This window comes from Grammomys surdaster, unplaced genomic scaffold, assembly GCF_004785775.1.
Source record: "Grammomys surdaster isolate TR1022 unplaced genomic scaffold, NIH_TR_1.0 150, whole genome shotgun sequence".
NCBI classification, from domain to species: Eukaryota; Metazoa; Chordata; class Mammalia; order Rodentia; family Muridae; genus Grammomys; species Grammomys surdaster.
This window is the reverse complement of record NW_021604608.1, coordinates 5359780-5372649: the sequence shown is the minus strand read 5'-3', so window position 1 is coordinate 5372649 and position 12870 is coordinate 5359780. Positions and strand designations below refer to the sequence as shown.

At 38.4% G+C, this 12870-nt stretch overlaps 1 pseudogene; it reads left to right on the top strand.

Annotated features, from left to right (window-relative positions):
• Positions 1-9517: 9517 nt before the first annotated feature.
• Positions 9518-11413, top strand: LOC114619375 (annotated as a pseudogene).
• The last annotated feature ends 1457 nt before the right edge of the window (positions 11414-12870 follow it).

Sequence of the window (12870 nt, the reverse complement as noted above, 5' to 3'; positions counted from 1 at the left end):
TGCCTGCCCTTTGAAATGAGGTAAAAGTATAACATCAAAGGTCCCACTTATGAAGCAGATCAAACAGAACCCATGACTCGATTCTGATACATCAAAATATCAACTTAGCATCCCAGTCATCTTCCTCTGGAGCCTCTGGCTATTTTTAGAACCACCTGTCAACAATGGCCAAATGAGGCCAGAGTTCTAAGAACATAAATGAGACGACATACCTGCAAGTACTTAAGAAGTTTTTAGCCATACATTTTTGAAGTTTTAAGAATGACTCAGAAAACATGACAGAAATGAGAACTCAGGAGCACCATCTACTGCAGAGAATGAGAGGGCAGTGGCTAGTATCTGATGCTTCTCTCTCCCCTGCATTCTAAGTTACTATTTAAATCATATCCCTTTCATGAGAGACAAAAAGCCTTACCAAGAAAGTAAAAAATAGAGGGAAAAAAAGTCATACTATAGAGTCACTAAAATGTCACAGCAATCAATGAACAACATTCCTAACCATGTGGATGTATGATTGGCATGCCATATTGCTTTCACTCAGGCAAATGGGGGTATGAATAAGAATACCCCCAGGATGAGATTTTAAAAATGTTATCTTATTGTTCTTGTTGTTGTTTTGTTTATATTTTTCCTCTCCCTTTTCCCTACAGGTCTTTTGTATACACTATGGCTTCCAGCTTAGTATTTTTATGGGATTCCTGAGTGTGTGCCTTCTCCTGGGCAAATTTCCTTCAGTTTGTTTTGTCCAATCCCAATGTTTCAATTTTTGTTTTATGTTATTGTATTTTATTTTATTATTATTCCTTAGAAGCCTGTTTGTTTTCTAGGAGAGACAGAAAGAGAGTAGATCTGAATGGAAAATGAGATGGGGAGGAACTGGGAGGACTGGAGAGAGGGTAATCAGAATATATAATGTGAGAAAAATATATTTTCAGAAAAATAAAAAACAAAGAAACAAAGATGTACATATATGAAAACATATGATATGATACATTTTATTTTAAAAATGAAAGCCTTTATTTTTTTCCTATTTCTGCCTTATGGACACCACACTCATTTTCTCAAGCATCAATTTTCCAAACTCATACCCACAATGACAGACAGACATAGACCCTGTCACCTGAAGGACCATTTCTCACTGAGTCACCCTGCCATGTGGATCTCTGCTGCATCTCCCCTGTGCTTTTTGCCACACCTTTCATCAGTGTTCTAACAAAGCTGCACACCGCAGAGCAACTGTTTCATTGGGTTTATTCAGGAGGTTTCTAAGCCATTCTCCTTAGCAGCGATGCTAATGACGCTGGTACCTGCCAGGGTTTTTTAAAACCTATTTTAACCTTATATTTCCTTTGATGAAACTCAAACATTGTTCCTTCCTACAAGTGTTAACTACTAGTATTTTAAAGTCGAATGAAGTTGCCTAGTCACGGAGGCTATCCCATATATGACAAAACGACCTTCAAAAGACAAAATCTGAGTACCCACTGAAGAGGACCCTAAATTTTTGAATCATCTGAAACAACTAGTTTCCTAGAAATCTCATCTGGTAAAGTCCAGGAGAAGAGGTTCCTGACCTGAGAAATGCCATCTCAGCAGAAGTTTATTTCTCCCTTGGCTAGCCTCCCTCCTCCTTCTATTTGAGGAAAACAGAGGGTTAACTAGCCAGAGACTTCTCTACCATGTTTGTACACCTTGTTAATGCATTACTGCAACTGAACACAGTATGTTAGCAAGCAACAGCTCATAAAAGTTTACAAGTCAGAGGATGAAAGGCTGGGATAGCTAAATTTGGGGCTTTGCTACACTGGAATTGCTTCTCTATATCTAGACTTTCTTCTTTACAAGGCCCAATTGTGCTACTATAAAGATATATTTTTTATGCACGTGTGTGTGTGTGTGTGTGTGTGTGTGTTTATTGTTAATGTCGTATCTCTGTGACCTCTAAATAGGTATTGGAAATAGACAGATATTAGGAAAGGTGCTGATTATTTACTTCCCTTCTTTCTGATCACACACCTTGTTCTCTATGCTAAATTGTAGTGCAATGTTAAATTTCTGAATTGATACTAAAATGATATTAGGGATAATGAGTCATTTATCTATGCCTGCTCTAATAGCAGTATCGTTAGTAGGTTAGCACTTAGTTTAAGCATTTTTCATCACAGCAAAAAAAAAAAAATTCAATTTTTGAAAATTGTTGCCAGAGAAGTTCTTCTCACTTCATCACAGTTGCAGGATGCATGTTGAAAACACTCCTTTGGTATTTACTGCCCTCATTTCTTACTTCTCCATTCAATTCACATCCCTCAAATGAAGTCTTTTTTTTTTTTTAGTGCATATAATTACAAACTTTTGTATGTCAGTGTCTTATACGTAACTTTGTCATAAGCACTCAGGATTGGTACGAATCTTCATCTTCCACGTTTTCAGACCAACATTATTACGCCTTTATGAAAATCAATGTGGGCTCTTTCTATCTGGCCTCGTGACTTGGCATAATTCATACTGTGTTGAAGATGTGGTTTGAATAGCTCATGGTACCATAGCATCCAGTTGCATAGATTCTTGGAAGATAATGCCCAGAAACATTTTTGAACTCATTCCATGGTTTGATCTGCTAAAAGTTTCTGCTTCCAAAGTCTTTAATACTTTTTAGCCTGTTCTCCCTCTTATCCTTTTAATAAAAAAGATAGCTGAACTGTATAAGATTTTACTATCTCTGTACCTGTGTTTGGAGTCATTTTATTTCTCTAGACTTCATTCTTTCAATTTCTTGTATTAACTCAGGTTACTTATTTTTAACTTGTAAGATTATTTTGTAATGTAATGAAAAACACCATAAATTACACACACACACACACACACACACACACACATATATATATATATATATATATGCTATGCATAGCTCTATGTGTTGATCATGGGCTTTTTATTATGCTTCCTTAGTCTATTTGTTTGTTTTCTTCCAGTATCTTGCTGCCTTTTTCATTACTTCTCTGTAGTATAGTTTAAGATTAGGAAGTATGATTTTTCTGCATTCTTCAGCTTTGAATCGCTTCTGCTCCCTGTATAGGTTTTGTGTATCTATATAAAGTTTAAGTTTAATATTCTTTTCCTAATTCTGTGAGGAATGTCACTGGAATTTTGGTAGGAACTACATGGAATCTGTTGTTATTTTGGTCATATAGCTAACCTCACAGTATTAATTCTACGAATTCAAGGATGTGGAATATCTTTCACTGTCTAGTGTCTAATTTCGCTTTCAGTATTTTAAAGTATTCTGTATAGAGACCTTTTACCTTCTTCATTTTGTTTATTTCTAAATAGTTTTGAGACAATTGTTAATGGTGTATTTTCCTAATTTTTTCTCAGTAAAGTCTTTACTGAAGTAAATAAAAAATACCAATTTTTGTATGTTGATTTTTGTTGGAGTGTGCTGTATTAGAAGCACAGATGAATCAACATGTATCTTTTTACAATGTCAGAATTTATAGAACAACAATATACTCGAAAGGCTTGATGGTTTCAATGACAATTTGACATATAGTATACATACCTTGACTAGCTGAGATAAATTAAGCTATTTTTATTCCTATCTCAATTAATATTAACTTTAATAGCATATAGTAGATAGATAGATAGTAAGTCTATCTATCTATCTAACTATCTATCATCTATCTACCTACCTTTCTAAATATCGATAATGTATCTATGTAGCCATGAATGTATGTATGTATGTGTATACATGTATCTATCTATCTATCTATCTATCTATCTATCTATCTATCTATCTATCTATGTATCTATCTATCTATCTGTTACAGAATGAATGCAAGATAAAGTTGATACAGCAGAGTCCAGAAGGTTTCAGAAGTAGGCTGAGAGAAAGTCTATATTACTAGGATAATGAATCAGACTAATAACAAGAGGAAGCTTTTTGAAGTCAGTGTTGGAAAACAAACTACAGAGTTCAGTTGCAAGATGAAGGGCTGAACAGCATCAGAAAATAGGAGATAGTGGCTTCATATCCAGTTCTAGAATAGTAAACAGACAAGCAATTAAGTAGGCCACATCAACAACAATGGATCGATCAGAACCTAAGCTCTAGAGACAGCTGCTAAGTCTTCTGCTTGTCGTTCCTTGGTATCTCCAGGTATCAGAAGATAGCATGGAACCATTCCAGCACAGCTTTTGGTGTCTGTCACTTTAAGTTCCCTTGGTGAGGGAGTTACACTTTTCTGTGTTCTGGCATTTCTGGTAGGTACTTAGGCCTCAATACCATGGTATGATTTCAATATAAAAACACACCTGTATAGTTTTATTTCACCATAATAAATTTATAGCATAGCTCTCCTTATCCTTGTAGGAATTAGAACCCATCAGTCTGTGCGGGATGGGTGGTTCCTGACAAATGGTACAGTTTCTGAGTGCAGTCGACCTTTTCCTTCAAGATGGAGTTAAAAGTTGCTCATAAAATGGAGTGTCCCTCCAAAAATGGGATGTCCCAAGGCAAAGCAAAATCCCAAAACAAAATAAAACAAAATATATTTTTATATAATATAGGATAACTTAGAGAAGAGCATAGCCTAATCTCAACAATTTGTGTCCTGCAATTTTGCTGAGTGTTTTTTCACAATCAAAAGATTCTGATGGAGACTGTGGGGCCTTTTAATTATACAACTATTTGTCTTCAAAGGGGGATAGTTTAGTGTTATCAGAAGCTACAATAAATGGATGCTTAAGAAGCAGATAAATTCTCTGACTCACTAAGTTGATGGTCCAGGGGGAAGGAGGCCATCAAGTAGTAATGAAGTGTAATGAGGGGTAGAATGGAGAGAACACACTGAGAGACAGGATTCTAGGTCAGGGGAGACCTTGCTGTTTTCTGATTTTTATTTTCATCATTATCTTCCCATGGTGGAAGGAAGAAGCAGTTCTGGCTCAGTGATGGTCATTACAGCACATTTGAAGATGATGCAAAATTAAGTTACATTTCTAATCCACAGATAACTGTGATCTAAACCAGGTTACGTTACAGAAAGCAATGAATGAATTAACTACTCATACTATCTATATAGATACAAGCAAATGTTCTATGTGTGGATACAAACAAATACTTGAGCAGAATCAAAAGCAAATATGATAGTAGTGAAATTACAGTTGTAAGAAGATTAACTTAAGCCCTGAAATTGAAAATGTCTCTGTGAAGCTATGTCTAAACACAGTGAGAGACTATTGGTGTAATGAGTAAAATTGGGATGGTTGTGTGGTCAGAATTCAAAAGAGAGTGCAACATAAGCATGATGTCCCTTCTCTGCACAGACTCCCTGTAGCTGCTGAACCAAGACACATGGCATGCTTTAGGAAGTAGGTATCTCAATGCCAAATGGAGGGAGCGGGACCCATCAGTGGAGTGACCAATCAGCTGTGAAACAAAAGCAATTCAAATGTGGACCAGCAATGAAACAAACAAACTTCAGCTCCATAATCAAGTTGCAAAACTGAATGTTTTCCACGAATCAGAACTTCAGTTGAATGCAAACCCTCACTCCCCTTTTTGCCACCTTCTAAATGGAGATGTAGAAAGAGACATAGCATCTGAGGGAGCTAGGAGGACCACTTTCCTGTTGACAAAGCTGACTTAGAGATGTCAATCTAAATGGAGTCTTTCACTGGAGACTTTAAGACTTGTGTAGGATGGATAGACAAGCATGTTTGCACAGAGCATCTCCTTACATGGATAGTAAATCCAATTCACATGGGCTAGGGCTGAGCAGAGTCAAAAAGCCAGAGGCAAAGCTTCACTTCCTAACAAGCTTTAAGTGCAGAAATCTTGGCGCTGTGGAAGTGTAGAGAGATGAATACAGCATCCCAATTATCTCAGCAGTCAGATGTATTCTTCGTCCTCCCATGGGAGGCACAGGTCCTGAAGCGGGCTTATTCTTTCATGCTACTGAGAAGACAAGGGGATGTAGAGGGATTATTTATTATATGAATTTCTTCCAAGACTGTGAGAAAGCATATAAATGGATAGGATAGAGGTATATAGTATGTAAGTGTGAGAATGGAAAACCATCGATCCTTTGAGATACCTCTCAGTTGAGTGAGATCCTACTTTTTCAGGACATCTGCTGTTGGCTCCTGCTTTTATTTGCTATGACCCAATGTCAGGGTTTATGGCTCCCATCTCCATGGAATGTGGTGATTTGTATGAGATGTTCACCATCTTTAACATCTATGTTTTCTATCTGTTCACCAATCATCCTGTATTATGTAATAATTGGGAAAAAAATTAAAAATAACAATGCTATTTGTAAATATGTTTCTAGTGAGATCTGAAATTTATTTCTCTCATTGTCAAGTACTTCCTGAAAGCACTTTTCTTGCATAGAGTATGAAATACAAAGTAGCAGGTGCTTACAGTTGGATACAGGTCAATGGACAGACAGATATTTGATGAATAGTGCCAAGCACTATTTTATGTACTGCAAATACCCTGATAAACAAAAATAATTTGCTGCTGGTTAAAGCTTTCATTTCTGTAAGGGCTCAGTGAATATATGACAAGCAAAAAAAAAATAAACAAGTAAAAAGAATTTCAGGTCATAATAATTGATGAAAAAATAAAATAGGATCAGGTGACTATCTGAAGACCTACTGCCTTAATTGCTTTTCTGTTTCTGAGATTAAACAACATCAAGTCAACTTATAAAAGGAAGAGTTTTGTCTTGGTCAGTGTTGTATTGTTCTGAAAAGCCCCATGACCACATGCCCATGGCAACTCTTGTAAAACAAACAAAAACAAAAGCAAACAAACAAACAAACAAAAAACATTTATTTGTGGCTGGCTTACAGTTTTGGAGATTTAGTCCATTATCATCAAGGCAGGAAGCATGGAGATAGGCAGGCAAACATGGTGATGAAGTAGCTGAGAGTTTTACATCTGGATCTGCAGACAGCAGGAAAGGAGATTTGGCGCTTGAAAGGGGCTTTTTGAAACCTAAAGTGCATCTGCAGTGACAGGATCCTTCCAACAATGCCTTGTCTAATAGTGTTAATCTCTAGTGACCAAGTATTCAAATCTATGAGCCTACCCAGACCATTCTGATTCAAACCACAAAAGGTTATTTAGGCTTCTGGTTCCAGAGAGTTAGAGTCTATCATGGAAGGAAATCATGGCAGCAGGCAGCAGTCATGGATGGCAGGAACAGCTGGGTGTTCACACCTCCAACTGTGAACAGGAAGCAAAGAATATAAAAAAGGGAAGTAGTCTTTGAACTCTTGAGTTCGTGCTTCCAGTGACATAAGGCATCCTCCCACACACCACCATCTGGGGTTCAAGTATTCAGGGGTCTGAGACTATGGTGAACATTTCATTCAGATCATCACAGTTAATATTTTGTGCAGAAGGAACCATAAACACCTGACATTTGGCATTGTCATAGCCAACAAGAATAGGAGCCACCAGCAAGATGTCTTGAGAATGGAGGATTAGTATTGCAGTCTGGGGAGAGAAGGTCCCATGTGAAGGATCTGAGTATTACAGATAGCTATGTATTATTGCTTGATTTTTATTAATTTATTCTTCTACAAGAAACTGGACCTATACTATTGTGACACCTCTATTAATATTTAAGTGTTTGCAACCAACTCACAGGATTGAGGGGAAAAAGCACATATAAATGTGTCTGAATTGAGTCACAAGGCTGCCATTGCTAGGATTCTTTCACAAACCATGAGTTAAAAGTTTTCAAAAATCATAAAATCCTACCCAAATAGTGAAAACACAAAAAATTGATGCCTATGGATATTAAGCAATGTAGCTGCTTCCCATAGTTAAGAATTTTGCCTTCGCAGGTCTGAGATGAGATACTAAAATGCTTTCTGTTACAGAAGAGTATTTGAGGCATGTCTCATTTCTTCTGATTCAGCAAATGTGTTGTATACCAAACACACCAGACACCATAGTGATTGGTCTTGTTTGTTTTCCATACAAAACCAAAGGGGCCCACTAAATGAACGCTTCTTAATTATATTTAATAATCATAGCAATTACTGTCATAAAAGGATTTGATAGTTGCTGATAGGACAGTGTTCAAAAGAACATTGAAACAAAATATGTAGGTATAGAGCAATATCTCATCTAAATGACAATTGTATCCATTTTAAATGGTGTCAAAATAGAAGAAGTTTGCACACTTGCTGCTGGACACGTCAAAATGTAGTTTACACCTACTTGAAGATGAGAGGCTAATGCCACTGGCTAATGCCTGAGTAGGCTGGCTGTTGTAGAGACAATCATGTAGTCCATTTACTTTGCCTCTGCATTGTCTCCATTACCAGTCTCATTTTCATTCTCCTTGATGAAGGCTGCCAGTGTCTGATGGCAGACAAAGGCAGCATGATTCATCCGGAAGATACAGTAGAGAATCAGTAGAGAGCACAGGGAAGCAGCACAATACTCCACCCCTTTCTCGTGTGTTATTTTATATTTGTGTTTTTTAACCATTTATTAACCATATACCAGCTTTCTAGAAAACTGCATGGCTAGGGGTTTGTTTGCTGCTGATGTTTTTATTAGTGATGGGGTCTATTCTGTTGTATTATAAGTTTATCTGCATCTAATGAAGAAGTGTGTCCTGGTTAGCTTGAGTTGTCAATTTGTCACAACATAGAGTCATCTGGGTGATTTTTAAAAGAAGGTTGCTCAGATCAGTTTGAACTGTGGCCGTGTCTGAGAAGGATTGTCTTGTATGATTGCTGAGGATGTGGGAGAGATCAACCCATTGTGGGCAGCACCATTCCTAGGCAGGTGGGCCTTGACTTCATCACTGAACAAGCTAGCTAGCGAGTGAGTCAGCTAGGAGAATTTCTTTATAGTTCCAGCCTCCAGGTTTCTGTTTGTGTTCCTACACCGACTTTCCTTAGTGGTGGATTGTGACATGGAGATATTAGCCAAATAAATCCTTTCCTTCTCTAATATATTTTTGTCATAGTTGCTATTATCTCAATAGAAATTTAGGACAAAGTACAAGAACGGAAATGTGGATAACAGGAATTGACATGGGGGAGCCAAACTTTTTCTTAAAGACTTTTACATTTGAAATCCTTAAAGGGAAGTAACTATTTCCCAGTACATGTGAAATGGGCAGACCCATAAAGCTGGAGTGGTGCTTCTGTGGGTCCCATATTGGATTTTGGAGATGAAAGAAAGTCAGGAGGCTGCGAAACATGAGTCCATGTCAAAAAACCTGGATTCTAGCGTTGGCTCTGTAGATGACTGTTGTTAGTTTAATTCCAGGAAATGCTCTACACCCTCATTCATCTGTCTGATAGAGCCAATGACAAGATAAAATTTGCATATCATATTAAAGCTTTTGGAAGTAAAAAAAAAACCATTAGTTAAATCCCTGGTTATTAAGGAATCTCAAATGTATATGAAAATTCCTAGATGAGATGCTTCTTAGAAGTCTACTGTTTCAGTGACCTAAATTTATTTTCTTCAGATTTGTCCATGGATTCAACTGTTGTCAATGTGACAATTCATGTGAAAGCACCCCCACGAGTAGTCTGCCTTGAGAAAATGTAACTGTTGGTTCTGTGCCGCCTCATTAAAAAGAAAACAAGGCTATGTAAGGCCTCTCAGTTGAGACCTAGTGCAAAAATCATGGTAGCAGTGTCTGTCTATTATCTAATCATTCAATCTGTCTGTCTGTCTGTCTGTCTGTCTGCTATCATCTATCTATCTATCTATCTATCTATCTATCTATCTATCTATCTATCTATCTGCTATCTATTGTCTACTATCTATCTATCCATCTATTATCTATTATCATCTATTTTATCACCTATCATCCATCTACCTATTATATATATCTATCATCTATTATCTATCCATCTATCCATCATCTATCTATCTATCTATCTATCTATCTATCTACCTATTATCTATCTATCTATCATTTATTATTTTTTGGGGTGTGGGGGACACAGAATTTCATGTAGCTCAGGCTTTACTTGAACTCACTACATACCTAAGACTGGCCCTGAAGTCCTGATCTTCCTGCTTCTGCCTCCTGAGTGCTAGGATTACAGGCATGCAGAATTACATCCAACTTCATGGGATGCTGTAGATTAGACCTGGGACTTCATGTATATTAGGCAAATATTCTGTCAACTGAGTTATATCCCTAACTCAAGCCATTTTATCTTTCTGTCTATCACCTGGTTATCTAGTAAAGACTAGTATATACAAGACTGGTTTACATTAACTAAACCTTCACAAGAGGATGGTGTAAAAATATTTTGGTACTAATTTTTGGGTAGCCTATCTAATTCCTATCTATAACCTTTACCCAAGACACCATTCTCATGAGCAGGAAAATTATCATTTATAATTGCTACTACTTAACTACTAGGTGTGTCTCTCTTCTGTCCATTCTAGAGCCTTTGTCCTGGAGCCTGCTACTTCTAGAGTAGTTCTCTGGATATCATGAAGTTATTTTTCTATAGTGGGTAATACTAGACATTAACTTGGAAGGATCTAGACTCACGTTGAAGACAAACTTCTGAGAATGCCTATAAGGTATTATTTAGACTTGGTTACTTGAGGTGAGAAGACTGAGCCACCAACCAGGCAGCATACACGGCCTGGTCTGAGGTTCCAAGTACATATATAATAGAGGACTGCCTGGTCTGGCCTCAGTGGGAGAAGATGTGCCTAACCCTCGAGAGACTTGAGGCCCCAGGGAAGGGGGAGGCCTGGTGAGGGGAGCAGCACTATTTTGGAGGAGGAGGAATGGGATGAGGAACTACCGTAGGGGGGACTGGAAGTGGGGACAACAGCTGGAATACAAATAAATAAAATAATTAAAAAAAAAAAAACAGAAGACACTGGCCGGATGCTCACGGCATATGGCACAATGACAATAAGACTTTCCTGGTGTGGATCAACTAGGAGGACCACCTGCGGGTCATCTCTATGCAGAAGGGGGGCAACATGAAGGAAGTGTTCACCCGATTCTGCACTGGTCCCACTTAGATCGAAACTCTCTTCAAGTCCAAGAACTATGAGTTCATGTGGAACCCTCACCTGGACTACATCCTCACGTGCCCATCCAACCTGGGCACGGGACTCCGGGAAGGCGTGCTCATCAAGTTGCCCCACCTGGGAAAGCTCAAGAAGTTCTCGGAGGTGCTCAAGCAGCTGTGGCTTCAGAAGCGAGGCACAGGGGGCGTCGACACCGCTGCTGTCGGTGGAGTTTTTGATGTCTCCAACGCTGATCCCCTGGGCTTCTCCGAGGTGGAGCTGGTGCAGATGGTGGTGGACGGAGTGAAGTTACTCATTGAGATGGAGCAGCGGCTTTAGCAGGGTCAGGCTATCGATGACCTCATGCCCGCCCAGAAGTGAAGCCTGGCCCTCACCACCACCAGGCTGCGGCTTCCTAATTTATTACCCGGGCAGCGCCTGCCACGTATCCTTGATGCTTGCCACCTGCTGGCTGAGCTGAGCCCTTAGCCTCGCTGTAGAGACTTCTGTCGCCTGGGGTAGAGTTTATTTATTTATTTATTTATTTATTTATTTATTTATTTATTTTGACCGCTAAGCTGTTACTGACACTGAAATAAACTAGGGTTTGGCCTGCCAAAAAAACAAAAAACAAAAAACAAAAACCAGAAGACCCCATTTTAACTGAGGCATTACAATTTTATGTTGAATTCTGAATTCTGAACTGGATAAAAGGAGCAAGGGGCAGAACACCAGCACTCATGTTCCCCAACCTGGGACACAATGAGAACAGCTGCCACACCTTATGCTGCTATGACTTCTCACTGTGCTGGACCGCACTTCCGCTCTGTGATCCACCGTAAGCCCCTTCTCTCTTGAACTGCTTTTGTCAGAACATTTTACCATAGTAATGAGAAAAGTAGCTTATACATCATTGAGTCAAAAAACTAAGAATATATACAAAGAACCCATATTTTCTAAGGCATTGCTTTTCACTACCTATATGAAAAATATTTTAAAAAGAAATCCCCAAAGAGGCTGGAGAGATGTTTCAGAGGTTGAGAACTCTGGTTTCTCTTGCAGAGGACCTGAACTCGATCTCGATCCCCGGCACTTACATAGTGGCTCATGGCTGCCTGTACCTCCTGTTCCAGGAGATCCGATGCCCTCTTCTGACCTCTAAGAGGAACAAGCACTTACATATCAAACAGACATACATACAGGTAAAACATTCATACAACAAAAACGAATAAAGAACAAAATATAGTAAAAGATAATATTTTACAAAAGAACACTGAACACCTCTCCTCACCCCAAATATTCTATCTCTTGTATCCTGGTTAAGAAGAACCTCCAAACATCTGATTTAGTGAGCAAAATATAATCCTACCCATTGTATCCATTATGAGTTCATATAGATATACGACTATATATATATATATACATATATTCCATATCTGTATAGCTATAACCAGAAAGACATTAGGATGCATACCTAGTTTGAGAGCCAAGCAGGAAAGCCATTGAAAGAGCCATTGAAAGAGCCATTGAAAATTTGCTCATCAATTACTTTGCCTTTGCATCATTGATTTCCCTTTCTCTGGTAACACAATTGGAATTTGACTCTGAGAATTGTTTGTATACTGCATAACAAATTCATTCAAGTTTCCAGTCAAGGGACTCTGCCTTTCCCTGAGCAAAGGACTCTGGCCAGTGTGGGTGGGTCTGCTACTCACCTCTCAGTGAACTACAAAGAACTCTCTTAATTCAGTAGGCTAATTCTGAACATCAATGGGGTGCCCAAGGGTGAGTGCTGAATAGGTTACCACAAAAGAAGCAGCTGAAGCATAGGGTTGTCT